At 41.3% G+C, this 15549-nt stretch overlaps 1 protein-coding gene across 5 annotated transcripts in view; it reads right to left on the bottom strand.

The window, feature by feature from the left end:
* ENOX1 (ecto-NOX disulfide-thiol exchanger 1) overlaps positions 1–15549 on the bottom strand; it is a 552986-nt gene that overhangs the window by 445764 nt on the left and 91673 nt on the right. For all 5 annotated transcript variants that reach the window (XM_047876641.1, XM_047876659.1, XM_047876649.1 and 2 more), the window contains exon 2: positions 6363–6486. The gene's annotated coding sequence lies outside the window, so the exon portion shown is untranslated. The remainder of the gene's footprint in view (positions 1–6362; positions 6487–15549) is intronic.

The following is a 15549-nucleotide window of genomic DNA, read 5'->3' as shown; positions in this document are numbered from 1 at the left end:
ACCCCGGCAGAGCACGCATAGCCCCACTGATGGACAACAGGGCCACAGTTAGCGGTAGTCACGATAACTAGACCGAGAACACCCAAAGACGGGGATTCGGAAGAAAGAGTTTGAGAAGCTTGGTCAGTTACGCCCCCATCCTCCAAACTGGAGATTTAGAATATCATTTTTCAGGGCTAAAATCACTCTCCTCTGGCACTGATTTTCTTACCAAATGCTTTCATGAAGGTATACAAGGGATATGCTGTCAGCACACACAAAAGGACAGTGGACACTTGTCCCGTTGTTAGATAAACACTCAGGTGGCTCACTCTGAAACTCCCTGCAGGCTCTCACCAAGGTTCCATTCACATCAAGCTCTTCCACCCAGGCCTTATCTATTCCTGTCCATTCTGCCCTATGGAATGCTTTTTATTGCTTGGACACACCATCTTCTCATATCATTAGATTTTTTTTTCTTTTTTTTTTTTTGGTAGGATGGTAATTGAGGTTTGCAAAGAGAGTTCAGGAAGGACAGAGAGCAAGAGTCAGGACAAACTGGGAGTAATTCATAGGAACCTGACTCAGAGAGCCTGCTCCTAGTGAGAGCCTAAGCCCATGACCAAGATGGAGCCCTGGGGAGTACAGACAAACACACCACTAGGAGTGAGTGACTGGAAAAAAGCAACGGATGAGAAACCAAGGGCACAGTCAACATGGTGGCCCTCTGACACCACCATGAGACATCTTAAAGGCAACTCCAGGGGCTGGAAGCAGAAGCTGCAAGGATGCCAATGTAATGTACCTGTTACAGGAAATGGTGAGGAACTGAGCAGACAAAACTAAGGTGCATGTTGATACTCTTTACCCTCCATGGTCAAAACCATCTCTTTCCACTTATTTTTCTATATTCTTCCTTCACAGCTTGAGCCCAATGTTAAATGTCCTATTATCCTCACATGACACCCGAAACCCTGCACAAGCACACACTGTAACTTTCTTTGCAAAGCATTTTTCACATCTACTGTGTCATTTAATTTACGCGACACTATGTGACATAAGCACTTAAATAAATCCAGGCCCAAAGCGATTTATAGTCTTACACGAGAGAAAGAGCCTTCACGCAAACCCAGATCCTCTGACTTGGGATCCTGTGCTTCTACAATATGCTGCTAGTGTATTTCTGACTCTCTCACTCTATGTGCTGTAAATTTCATTAATCTAGACTTCACTGATTCAGAATTGGTGAGGCCCTAAAACATCATCATGTGATACCCCACTTCCTTGGAAATCTGGGATGTGCTATAATAAGTATTGTGCCTACAATATTGGTACAGGATATTGGACGGGAAAGCTATCGCCCTGAAAGTACAGCAAAAGAAAGCCTGCCTTTGTTTCTTCCATCAGGGCCAACATCACCAACTTAGCACCAACATGCAGTTAAAAAAAAAAAAAAGATGGATCTGCTAACTACAAATGATGTAATTCTGTGTTTGTGGCTCATCAATGTTAAAAATTTCGGGGCGCCTGGGTGGCGCAGTCGGTTAAGCGTCCGACTTCAGCCAGGTCACGATCTCGCGGTCCCTGAGTTCGAGCCCCGCGTCAGGCTCTGGGCTGATGGCTCGGAGCCTGGAGCCTGTTTCCGATTCTGTGTCTCCCTCTCTCTCTGCCCCTGCCCCGTTCATGCTCTGTCTCTCTCTGTACCAAAAATAAATAAACGTTGAAAAAAAAAATTTCAAAAATATCCCCCACGTCTAAGCAGGGTGATCTTAAAGTAATCGTACTGAGTCTATAGGCTAAAATAAAAACCAACCACCCTCACATGCTTTTGTCAAGTACCTTTATCATGTCTTATATTACCCTGTAGTTCAACTTTTCTCTTAATTTGTATCTGCCTCTCCTGAACGAGTCCGGCATAAAGCTGGTTTTTAAATATTTGTTGAATGGAGGGGTAGAAGGACACACAAGGGAAAGAATGCATGTGCCCCTCAGGCTACAGTCCATGTCGGGTGAAGAGTGAAATGCTACTTGAGTCAGACCCAGCTGACCAAGCCTGGGGCTTTGCAATCATGTACATCTAAATTCAAATCCTGCTATTTGCCAACTGTGACACTGTGAGCAAATTAACTCCTCTCTTGATTCTAAGCTTCCTCATGAGCAAGACGGAGAGAACCCTGGGCACCATGCAGAAGTGGCGAGAGAGTTAAATGAAGTCACGGATTTGGCACACTGCCAAGGCCGCCTGCAGTTTTGTTATTCTCCCCCCCTCCCTCTAGCCCACATTTAGCGTGACCCCTTGCACACCAACCTTCATAATAGTGCTTCCATATACAAAACCCCCTTGTAAAGCTAATGGCTAAACATCAACTTCCTTTACAATGGTGGCCACTTTCCCTTCCGTGAACATCAAATTTACCCATTCGTGATCTAGAGATAAGTTGTGCATGGCTGGTGTTCAACAAATTTTAATGCCTTTTGAGTAAATGTCCCAGGGAAGTGAAGCTCCCCCTTTTATACACCAATACCCCATATTTGAAAGCTTTCCAAAATATATTGTGCCCTTTATCACTTTGCTAAAATAACAGGTTGAAAGAACTTTAACCTTTTTTTTTTTTGACTCAGGGTTATCAACCCAAACTTAAGACACAGCATTGGAATGAAAAGTTATAATTTTTCAGAGGCTTTTTAAGTCAGTACATTTGCTCATACTAAATATTGTCAGATTCCTACACTGTGATCATTCCTTTCATTTCTTCCTGTGGTCAGCAGCTTCATATCCTGGAAGGCATGAGACACCGTGGAATTTACAAAACAAAGTCCTTGTCATCTTCAGAGTTCATGAGGATCATTCTCAGATATTTCTCATCTGTGGCTTCATGAGCACATGTTTAGTAAGAGCTACAAGGAAGACCCATATACTTCCTAGTCCAAGAATTCATGTTTCTATCTCTAATGTCTTCCACGTTATAAGGTACTCAACAAATAGTTATACAGCGAATTAATAGAGTTAACACGACACAACCTATGTAATTACTGTTTTCTATTTGAGACTTTGTTCTACTCCACAGCTAGGGCCCTTACTCATTCGGGGCTGTACTTTTTTATCTGCAAAATAAGGCAAATAACCTTAAGGTTATTTCCAACATTAGCCCCCCCCCCCATGACCCTATCCTTCTAGGCACATATATATGTTCCATACGATAGAATTGCTGCAAATCTGACCACCAGATGAGTGAGGCACTAGAGGACATAGTGAATCCCTGTAATCCAGAGCCCTAGTACGAAAGCACTATCCTTGTACCATGGCGGCAAATATAGAAAGAAGTAGCTCTCCTACTCATTTCTCCCACCATTAACACCATATATAGGAGTAGAAATATTGGCCTTGGAATGTAAACATATTGATTTTGTGTGTGCGTCAAATGTTCATAAGTAGAAAACCAAGTATTTTTTCAAAAGAAGTCAACTGCATCCAGGCAAATAAAACCTTAATGGAAAATTTTTTTCTAATAACTATCATCTAGTGCGTTCGTTGACTCCTTGTTCCAAGCTATTTCTTCAAACACCACTTCGTTCATATATTAACTTATCAGCTACATTTGCTTAAATAATACCACAGTTTCACTATTTACACATAAATTCAATTCAACCTCCTTAAGCTACAGCCTAACTTTCTCCCTTAAAGCCAAAATTTCTAAACGAAACGAGTTCATGAGTTTCACACAGAAAGGAAGTAGATGGTTTCAAATAACAAGTCAAACATTTGTCCACGAACATGGTTGGGAGGTCATCACAAACGCCGCTTCTCCAGAGGCCTGAGGTGGAGAAGCCTTGGACGACTTTCTCTTCCAGGTGGATGGTGTTCCTTTAATTCGATTCTACATGAATTCAAGGTATACTTCCTTAAGCATGCCAAATTCTCAAGAGAATACAAAAAAGTGAATAGAATATATCATCTCTGCCTCAGAGGAGATGCGGCCAAGGCTGAGCACGTACGAGCAGTAACACTGGAAAAGGATGGCTGAGGACAGAATCCCAACTTTTCCATAATTAGCTGTGAAACTTGGGCAAGTGACTTTACCTTTCTGATGCAGTGTCTATATCAGCATAATTCTGGTGAGAGCAGGTCTGACCTCACAGTGTTGTGCTGGGGATTACAGAAGCCATTGTGCCTAAGGCATTAAGAACAGTTCCTGGCACACAGTGAGCACTCAAGGTCAGTATCATCACTGTGATTGTTATAATTGTCATCATTATGAATGTACAATCCAGTTGTTAAGATTTTTCATTTTTTATTTAATAAAATCAAAGCTATAACAGATCCTAGGAAATGAAAAGAGGAAAAATGGGGAAAAAAACCCTTTTCCAACAAGTTCCATCATTGTCCTCCTGTCTTCCTGACAAATGCTAACTATATCTACTCCCCAGAGAGATGGAAAGATGTCAGTGAGTGAGGGAGTGGATAAAGACATAAAGAAACATGCCTTGCCTGGACTCTCTCCCTTCTCTGCTCAGAAAATCCTTCCTCAGGCATTGAGCTACCTCACTTAGCTTTTCCTTACCATTTCCATGTGTTTCTTTCCACCGTTTACTCTGTTTCACAGAACATTATATGTATTAAGGACTTTAGAAGTCACCTCATCCAACCCTCTTATTTTATACATAAGAAAAGCTTAGGGCCAATATGACAAAGTCATTGTCCCTGGTGGTACAACTCCAGAGGGGCACAAAATTAAAACTGGGCTCCTTGTGCCCTAGGCCTGGGCTGTCTCCCTTAGGACAACAAAAGGACTACATTTACCAAAAAGGAGACTGGCTGGCTCTTGTCCCATTTGGCAGATACATAAATGTTTATCTTGGGAGGAAAATCTTGAGTAATATTTTTAAATGAATTAACAAGAATGGTACTGTTTTTAATTCAATAGACATGTTTTATTATTAACTTCATTGCCTGCTAAGCCTGAAATTAGGTTTTTCTATGCTTGGGCAGGTCCTGCCTAACCAATAACAGGACAATCAGATTTCAATTAAACAGATATTCCCACTTGGGCCATACACATAAACACACACACACACACACACACACACACACACACACACACAACCAAGAGGCACTTAATCAAAACAAACTTTGAGGGGCGCCTGGGTGGCGCAGTCGGTTAAGCATCCGACTTCAGCCAGGTCACGATCTCGCGGTCCGTGAGTTCGAGCCCCGCGTCAGGCTCTGGGCTGATGGCTCGGAGCCTGGAGCCTGTTTCCAATTCTGTGTCTCCCTCTCTCTCTGCCCCTCCCCCGTTCATGCTCTGTCTCTCTCTGTCCCAAAAATAAATAAAAATGTTGAAAAAAAAATTTAAAAAAAAAAAAAAACTTTGAGCCCATTCTGGTCACTCTCCTGGCCTATGTTTAGGAGAAGGAGGTATCAAATATTATAAGATAAGACTCTGCTAGTACAAAAATTTTAAATCACTTGTCTTCCAAAAGAGGAACACATTTCTTGCTATTTCTCCATTTACTATTTCTAATCCAGCAACAAAAGGCAGCCTAACCACAGCCTTTAACACACTTTTTATTTCTGGCTTCTGAATGTCTTCAATATGGGTTTGCCCAAATCAGGCCAATAGTCTCTTACATGTTCAATTTCTTTAATCCCAGCTTTCCCCTCTACAATGGAAGACTGAAGCTCTAAAACCAGAGTCTTTCCATACATACTTTACATACATACATACTTTAATAACATACTTAAAAACAGATACCACATATATTTTCCTGTTGTTGTTTTTTTTTTTTATCTCAAATCTTTAAGTATCTGGCTAAGAGAAACCCTTTGAAACAAGAAAAAAAAACCCTAGTTACCCTCTTCTCCCTTCTCTTTCCCTACTATCTGATGGGTAGAATCTCCTCTTTCATTTGCTTCACTGCGTGGGGTTTCAAACATAGGACGTCACCGTGATTAAGGGAAAGATTCAGGCATTCTTTTAACAGCTGCATCGACTACAGGGACATCTGACTGTGGGCCTCTAAAAGCAACTCAGCTCTGCTGTGTAAATAGGTGTTTACCTTGAGTAGAACAGACGCACATAAGGCTGATTTATTAGCACTGTTTGGTAAGCATTATTTATACAAATCCATACCCTACTACTATTATGCGTTTTGTTTTTCTTTTCTCTTGAGGTTTCCTTCACAGAAGACATAGGCTGGCCACCATGGGGTGGCAGCAGTTGTGGCTGCCACCTCACTCATATGAAATTCAACAACAGGAAAACAGAACCCAGCATTACAAAAACAATCGCAAAAACCAAACATTCACGCTCAAGAAGAACTGAACCAAGATTTGAAAGTTTCCAAGGACAGAGGAAAAAAAAAAAGTTGCCGCATCCTCCTACCCTGTATGCCAACGAGCAGTGGCCGTTCAGTCTCTCCAGATGCCTCTCAAAAAAAGGAATGCACCAATGTAACAGGAGCTGAGATCCTGGGGGAGCCAATTAGATTTAAGCCGCTTTCAAAAATCTGTAAGAAAAAAAAAAGGAATTAGAAAAGAAACTTGGCACTTGAAATGACATTTTATGTGTTTTGCTTAGGGCCTGTGGAATACTACTCATAATGACTCGTTGTCACGCTTATAAAATAAACCTTGGGTTTTTAATATAATTGAATAAAGTCATTAGCTGGTGAAACAAACCTAGCTTCAGAGGAAGAATGTGGCACATCAAATCTAATAGGTACCTCATCCTTCATCTTTGGAATTATCGACCAAAACATGACAAATTAGGCTAAGGTCAATGGCAGATAACTGCAGAGAAACTCCTCCAATGGCTGCCTGTGTATTCCTCTGAGGCTCCTGCAATTGTCTAGCAAAGCGAGGGTAGGGGGAGACCTGCAAGAAAGCAAGAATTTTCAGATTCCATACCCTGCCCCCAAGACAAGCTCTATGGCCTTTTGATAACCTGTGGCAAGAGAAGATGGGACTAGGGAAGAGAAGCTCTCAGAAAAATTGTGCCTCCGCAGTTGCAGAAGGTATCTGGAGAGACTGAACAGTCACTGCCAGTAGGCGTGCAGGGTAGGAAGATGTGGCAATGTTTTTCTTCCTTAGAAACTCGCAAATCTTGTTTCAACTCTTCCCAGTGCTAAGCTTTTGATTTTTACAATTGTTTTTGTAATGTTGGGTTCTGCTCAGTTGGGTTTCAGCTGTTGGCGGAAACATAAGACCTGGTGTCCCCGACTCCCGGATCTCTCCAGAGCTCACTATACTAATCTGGTGGCTATTTATGAATCAGGCATAACCTTTCTTAATTAGATATATAGCAGGTGTGTCAAAGACAACAGAATCAGGCAAAAAGACAGTAAGACCTTAAAATAACCAACTTCAGTTGGGTTTCTGGGATGGTTTCTCTTTATTTAAGGATGAAGTAGCCACAGATCCATCTCCAAACATGATTTTGTAAAAGCAAACAGACTCTACCCTTGAGAACTTCATTCACTCCTTTACTTTTTTTTTTTAATGTTTATTTATTTTTGACAGAGAGAGAGAGAGAGACAGAGCATGAGCAGGGGAGGGGCAGAGAGAGAGGGAGACACAGAATCCGAAGCAGGCTCCAGGCTCTGAGCTGTCATCACAGAGCCCGACGCGGGGCTCGTACTCACAGACCGTGAGATCGTGACCAGAGCCAAAGTCGGACGCTCACCCGACTGAGCCACCCAGGCGCCCCTCCTTTACTTTTTTAATACAGCATCAAAGTAATTGGGTCTAAGAAGCCCACAAAGAGGTAAAAGGAAACATGCCCTCTTGAAAAACATTCCAGGGAGACTGGGCAAACATATGCTTTTGTTCTATGATGTGGTAGACTGTTTCAGTTACATCACCTCAATTCTCCTTCTAGAAGGGATGCTTATCTCATTGTCTCTGGTGACAAATATGGGTTCCGCAGCTAGTCTGTGTCAAGCACTGAACCACGTGTCAGGAGGGACAACAGGAGAAGAGAACTCCTATTCTGTCTCCACAGAAACTACACTCAAAGCTAATGAAGACGTACATATCTCTTGGACATCAACCTTAGCAACATTTTTTGGGATATATCTTCTCAGGGAGACAAAAATGAAAATAAACCATTGGGACTACATCAAACTAAAAAGTGAAGGAAACCATCAACAAAACAAAAAGACAACCTACTGAATGGTAGAAGATATTTTCAAATGATAAATCCAATAAAGGGTTGATATTCCAAAGATATAAAGACCTCATACAACTCAACACAAAAACAAGTAATCCAATTAAAAAATAGGCAAAGGACCTGAATGGACATTTTTCCAAATAAGACATACAGATGGCCAACTGTATGTCTTGAGAAGATGCTCAACATCACTAATCATCAGGGCAATGCAAGTTGAAACCACAATAAGACACAATCCCACACCAGTAAGAATGTCTTGTATCAAAAAGAAATAAGTGTTAGTGAGGATATGGAGAAAAGGAACCCTCCTGTGCACTATTGGTGAGATGTAAACTGGTACTACAGAGAACAGTGTGGACCTCCCCCCCCAAAAAAAAAATAAAAATAGAACTACCATATGATCCAGAAATTCCACTTCTGAGTATTTACCCAAAGAGAAGAAACACACTAATTTGAAAAGATATATGCATCCCTGTGTTTACTGCAGCATTGTTTACAGTAGCTGAGGTATAGAAGCAACCTAAGGGGCCACTGATAGATGAATGGATAAAGAAGATGTGTTATATACATACAATGGAATATTAACCATAGTAAAGAATGAAATCTTGCATTATGTGACAAGGTGGATGGACATAGTGCATATTATTCTACATTAAGTCAGAGAGAGAAAGACAAATACTATATGATTTTGCTTATATATGAAATCTAAAAAAATAAACAGAAAACAGAAACAGACCCATAAATACAAAGAACAAATTGGTGGTTCCCAGATGGAAAGAGGTTAGGAGAATGGGCAAAAGAGGTAAGGAGGCTTAAGAGGTACAAACTTCCAGTTACAAGATAAATAAGTCACGGGGATCAAAAGTACAACATAGGTAATATAGTCAATAATACTGTAATAAGGTTGAATAGTGACAGAAGGTGACTATACTTATCACGTTGAGCAATGAATAACACATAGAATTTTTGAACCACTGTGTCATACACCTGAAACCAATATAACATTGCATGTCCACTGTACTTCAATAAAAAAAAAGGTACATGTCTGTGTGTCTGTGCAAGAAGCAGCTCACATTTCAAAACCCATCTTTTTCAAGTTCCACCTTAAATACAGCCTATTCCATGAGATTGTTCTGATGTCCTAACCAGAAATAACATCTCCCGTACCTTTTTCTATTTTGTATTTTAGCAGTTTATATACCTGTCTTATTGCCTCCCCCTTAAATTATTTGAACATTATTGTAATGACTGGCAAGAACAAAATATGTCAGTAAATGTCAAGTTCATGAATGTATGGTGGACACAGTATCTGAGTTACTGAGGAACCCAAGTGGTCAGGAAAGATTTCACCCAGCTATACTCAACAGCACACCAGAGTTGAATTATCAAAGAGAAGAAAGAGCATATCTACATTAAGAAAATAAGCAAAAGTCTGATGTCTTTGGATATCTCCTAACACAGACATTTAAAATGTAGCAGGTTCTGATGACCCTCTGATTGGCCATGAAGGGCAATCAGAGTCCTTTGAAGATGGGATCATCAATCCCAGGATAGCACTAATCCATACCAGTGACTGGGGAATAATAATATCTTTGTTTTTGAAGGCCAGGAACTCCTTTGAGAACCTTCACCCTGCAGAGAGCAGGTAATCTTCAGAAACAATTGAATTCCCATGTTCACATTTACCACACTGAATGGTATGACCTCTTTGGAGAGTAGGAAGGATTAAGAACTTAATTAAACCAATGCTTTGCTATGCACAACAACTTCAGCCAATCACAGTAACCAGCTTTGTCTATGAACTTTGGAAGAGTATTTTCCCTAGATAATTACAAAATGGGAACACATATATGGTATCAGCCAGATCAAAGCATTTCATGATCGTAACTAAATAGTATCAATATAAATATTTGAGCTTTGGAATGGTTTTCAAAGAAATCACATTTAGAATGTCTCTTTAGAGCTGACAGTCTTTGAAATTACTGTTCCTTAAGCACTTACTTTCTTTTTGGCCTCATTGTGTACATCATGCTGCTCTTCCCCAATTTCCCAGGATCCCCAAGGTCATTCTCTACGGTGTTTGCTTTAAACTCAGCTTGGTGCCCAGATTCTGCTTTCAAACTCACTTGGATGACCCTTTCCCACACTGGGTCTCTTCATACTTCCTGACATCCAGATCTAGTTGATCTGCATTTTCTTCAAAAAGTTTCACTTCCCAGTAACTGCAATCTGCTTCTTGCATAGTTTTCTTGCCATTCCCCTGGGTAGGTCGCTGCCCGAGGGCAGAGAGGAGGAGCTTTTTGATGCTAATGAGGCCTCTGTGCGGGACTCACAGCTAATGGTGAGGAGCCCAGTATGGTAGTTCTCTGGGGAGCCCAGGTGAATGCAAGTGTAAGGGCACAGCTGAGAGTCATTTAAGCACCTTGCCGTTAGCCTAAAACAGGTATTCCAACATCTGAGCAGTGACCTGTAAATGGCTTACATAATGAAGAAATGAGTCAGTGTACTTGGCAATTCAGACCTGAACTACATAAGGTATTAATTCAAAAGGAAATCTGAGAAGAGGACTGTTCAATGGTGACACATGGTTTTTTCTTTGAGGTGCCGGTAGTGGAATAAGGGTTAATGCATTATGGACATCCATATCCTTCTGCTGTTTTTCATCTTTGTGAACTTCTAGAGGACTCTTAGGTCCACTTTGAGCCCAGCTAGCCTTGCCTCCTGGGCATTCCAGGGAAAGAGAGCATGCCCATTACTTGTCCCATTAGCCCTCCTCCAGAATTGAAGAAACCTGCTGCAGCCTTTTAGAAGATGCAGGGGAAAAAAACCATCACATGTTTTTTAACACTGAGAAATCTCCCAAAATAAGTGAAGTCTCAGCCAACATACACCAACCAAGGAATCAAAAGTCATGTATGAGACCTTAGGGTAATCTTTCAGATGGTCCGAATGACAAAGGAAAAGTGTCTGACACCCTAACCAGAGAAGACACAAAGGGCAAGGCTTACCTTTTCGGACCTAATGACAAACCTTTAAGGAGCTCTTAGGATACACCAGGAATTTATTTGTATTATCTCATTTAATCCTCATTACAATCATTTAAGTTAGACGGTAGTATTAATATTCTCATTTTGGGGGGTGCCTGGGTGGCTGAGTCAGTTAAGCGTCTGACTTCGGCTCAAGTCATGATCTTGCGGTGAGTGAGTTCGAACCCCATGACAGTCTATGCTGTCTATGCTGACAGCTCAGAGCCTGGAGCCTGCTTTGGATTCTGTGTGTCCCTCTCTCTCTGCCCCTCCCCTACTCGTGCTCTGTCTCTCAAAAAGAAATAGAAACGTTACAAAAATATTCTCATTTTTAAGATGGAGAAATTGAGGCTTAGCAAGCTTAGTTAAGTAAATCATCCAAGTCTCCCCAATTAATAAGTAGCAGAGATGGGATGTGAATACATGCTATCAATTACTAGTAGTATCAGTGGCAAGGGAGATTTTCTATCACGAGTAGGGTGTTTCTGAGAAATTTTGGAGGATGAAGGAAAAGAGTGAGCAGAAAAAAAAAACAAGAGTTCCTCAACAACAACAGCAACAACGAGACTCTGACAAGAATTAAAAAAAGAAACCTGAGGAAAACACGAGATTTCTCCAACCACACTGTCAGTTCATTTCTCTGTTATCTGGCTTAATGAGGCAAAAGAAGAGTCTAAAGTTGAACCTAGTGAACACTTGCCCACAGAGACAGGTTTGTTCGTAGCCAAGTGAGTCGTCTGCTAAAGTTACCCATGTAGACTCAAGCCTCACCTCACATGGTGTCATTCTCATTCAAGTATGATCCGTCCCCATTTGCCTATTTCCAGCGGTCAACGCCCAGGAAATGAGTTTCCCAACTGTGTCTCCTCCTTGGGGAGCCTGGGGAGGGGTGGTGACATCATGGGAACAATATCTGTCTTCTCTTCTAGGACTCAGCTGAATGTGTCAAATAAACGCTACTGCTAATCCTGCAGCAATGAATGAATTATTCGAATGCCAAGCAAATGTATGTGGAAAACAGCATACTATCTCCATCCCAGCCCCAAAGAAAAGGGGGAAAAGCAGCAATGAGAAACTACTCAAGCGAAACCACACAAGGGAGGTGAGCTTTACTCACTCCCTTCACTCCTCACACACAAAAAGTGAACCTACATTTCCATTTTCATATTGCCATAAACAGGTAAAAACAGAATTTGCTTCCTCCTCTGTGCTCTCATGCTCCTTTGTACAAATTGCTAAATTATAGTGCTTACCATATTGTCCTGTAATTATATTTTAAGTGTCTGCCTTCCCACTAATGTAATAGCTCCCTTTCTCCCCTGAATATTTGTATCCAATGCATCTGGTATCAGGCTAAACAAAAATTTGTTAAACAAATGAAAGACTGAATGGAACAATGAATGAATGACAGCTTGCTCAAAGGCTCTCTTTAACTAGGGCAAAAAGAAATGTTCTTTTTTCCTCTGTCTTTATGACTGAAGATAGTTGATACTGTCACACTTACACTGGGGGGTGAATCATGCCTGTTTGTAGTATTAGGTTTCTAGGATGTTCTGGCACTTAATGTTTTCGGTGTGGCTGTGTGTGCGTGTGTGTGTGTGTGTGTGTGTGTGTGTGTGTGTATGTGTGTAGGCTCCTGTGCTCCTATATTCTATAGAATTAATTTCTCCCACCTTACACCTACCAAGCCTATATATCTCATAACTTACTCCCTTAATCACGGATTTTCTTTGAACTTAACTAATTCAATTAGAATTTTTTTTAAAGGCATTCTTATTGTAAGTTGGACAGAGGAAAGGTCAGAAAATGTGACATATTCCAAGTTTGATGGATGTTGGATATTCAGCAGGACTTGATACAGACACAGCCCCTCCTCTTTCAGAATTTACCGTCAGTGGGAAGAAGAGAGATAAATAATGAGGTGAGTAAAGTATAGTGACTGTAATACAGAGGAAACAAAAGGTGTTATGAGAGCACATAAGAAGGCGATCAAACCCAGTCTGGAGATCAGGAAGGGTCTCCTAGACAAAGTATCTTTTAAGTTTCAGCCTGGGTGGGTAAATAAGACTTAACCAGGTAAAAGGGGAATTTGGCAAAGAGAAGTACCACAGGCAAGGAAGAACACAATGCAAGCAAAACACTTTTCAGAAGATAAGAATGGCTGGGGTTTAAGTGAGGGGGCAAGCCTGGGCCTCAGCTTACTTACTGTAAGAACAATGGGAAGCCACTGAAGGATTTTAACCAAGGTGGTGATATTTGGGTCTGAGGTTAAGGAAAGAGGCTTGGGTTATAGGTAAAGGCACACAGATTTGGGGGCTGTATTAGTAGAGTAGGCTAAGAGTAATGATAAGAATCTTCAACATTGTCCTTATAGAAAGACGACTCTGGCTGTCATATGGAGAATGGATTATAAAAATGCGAGACTATGTCCATAGGTAGACACGCTTTGGATGCCATTTTGGTAGGTCACATGAGGATAGAAATGATAGTGAAAATGGAAAGAAGTAGATGGGTTCAAAAGAACATTAAGACAGAATTAATAGACTTTGCCAACTGACTAGACCACGGTTGGCAAAGTTTTCTGTAAAGGGCCAGATCAACAAACCTTAGCCTTTGCTGGCCATACAGTTTCTACCACAACTACTCAACCCTGGTGTTTTGGTGAGAAAGGGGACATGTGTAGGTAAATGAATGTGACTTCATGCCAACAAAAATTTATTTATAAAAAACAGGCAAACAGGACAAATTTTGCCTGACTGAAGTTTGTCGACCCCTAGACTAACTGAGGGATGTAGCAGTAAGAGCAGTCAAAAATGGCTCCCAAGTATGTCACTTGGGTATCTGGTTGGCTAGGCCTGCTCTTTACAGAGGAAGGGACATTGGAAAAGGAATGGGGTCAGAGAGAGGGAGGTAGTGGCCAGGCTTTAGACAAGCTGAGTGTAAGATATGTCCAGTAAGCAGTCAGATGTTTGGATCTAGATTACGAAAATGACCTAGGCTATATGTAAAGATATATAGGTTCGGGAGTTGTCTTAGGGCAGACTAGATGTTGTTAGCAGACCACCCAAAATCCATGGATTTAGTAAGAAGTTTCTCCCATCGTGATACAAGGAACTCAGATGGGGGGTGGGAAGACAGTCATTCCACGAGCCTGTCCAACAGCAGCATCCATCCCACTTAGCCAGAGGAGGGAGGTTCAGAGAGGACCGCCTGTAGGGCTTTTTATGGCCCAAGTCTAAAAAGGGCATGCACCACGTCTACTCACATTCCCTTGGAGAGATCTTACTCACATGGCCACCCACCTACAAGCAAGGCCGGGAAACACACTAGAGCTGTGTGTCGAGGATAAAGGTAGAATGGATTTTGGTGGGCAGCTATCAGGATCTGCCACAAGAGTCAAAATTAAAGAATAGGCCAGGAAAGCATGAAGATGAATAGAAGCGAGCCAGACAACGGTGAAGAGTGAGAACAAGTTCAGGGCTCTGCAGAACACAAGTGTGAGAAGACGAACTGAGGAGGAAGAAGATGTAGCAAAGGAGAATGACAAAATGAAAATAAAACTGGAAGACTGTGTTAGACATTTAATGTACATAGGTAGAAAGGAATGCACACTTAATTGTTAAGCATTGATCCCATCTCTGACAAGCTGACACTTATTTGGTACCTCTGATACCATAAAAAAATGGCATGAAAATGAGCCCAATTGCATTTAAGAGAAAACGGCAAAATGAGCCCCTCAATAGAGCCAGATTTTCATTACCATTCAGATGGACTGCTTTAGGGCTATGCGCTGCAATATTCATTTTTTTTTTCATTCACTTTTTGTATCCATCAATCAACCTATGTAGGTAAAATGTATTTTCTGCATCAAAAATTTACATGGACATATTAATATAAATATGAATACACACCTGTCTGCATATACACACACACTCGGCACTCACAGGATCCATTACCACAATGCACTTCTGTTTTGCTTCCACTTTTTGCAATTCTCCGTTCTCTCTGCTTTGCTCAAGGCTTCTCTTCCAGCTCCCACCCCACCTGTTTGTGTGTCTGTTGCTGGCTCCGGATGAGAAGACCAAGAAGAAAATGGGTTGGATTCCTCCCTGATAACATTTTAGACACTGCTTCATTACCACAAAAAAAGACACAGCCTGTAGCTTAAACAAAAAAACCCAGGCTGGAACCTCCATGCTGCCTTCCCTCAGCAATTCTGAGCCAAGCAGACTTAAGCTAGGAAAAGAAGAACATGGGATCTTGCGGAGCTGTCTACCAATCCACCTTCTTCTATCTCTTTAGAATCTAAAGTCTTTGGGACAAAGAAGGGGATTCTCAGGATTTTATATCTGGAACACTCTTTTTTGCAGAACAGC

Source organism: Prionailurus viverrinus, chromosome A1 (genome assembly GCF_022837055.1).
Source record: "Prionailurus viverrinus isolate Anna chromosome A1, UM_Priviv_1.0, whole genome shotgun sequence".
Classification (NCBI taxonomy): domain Eukaryota; kingdom Metazoa; phylum Chordata; class Mammalia; order Carnivora; family Felidae; genus Prionailurus; species Prionailurus viverrinus.
Note: the sequence above shows the minus strand (reverse complement) of the source record. Positions and strands in the feature narration are given on the sequence as shown.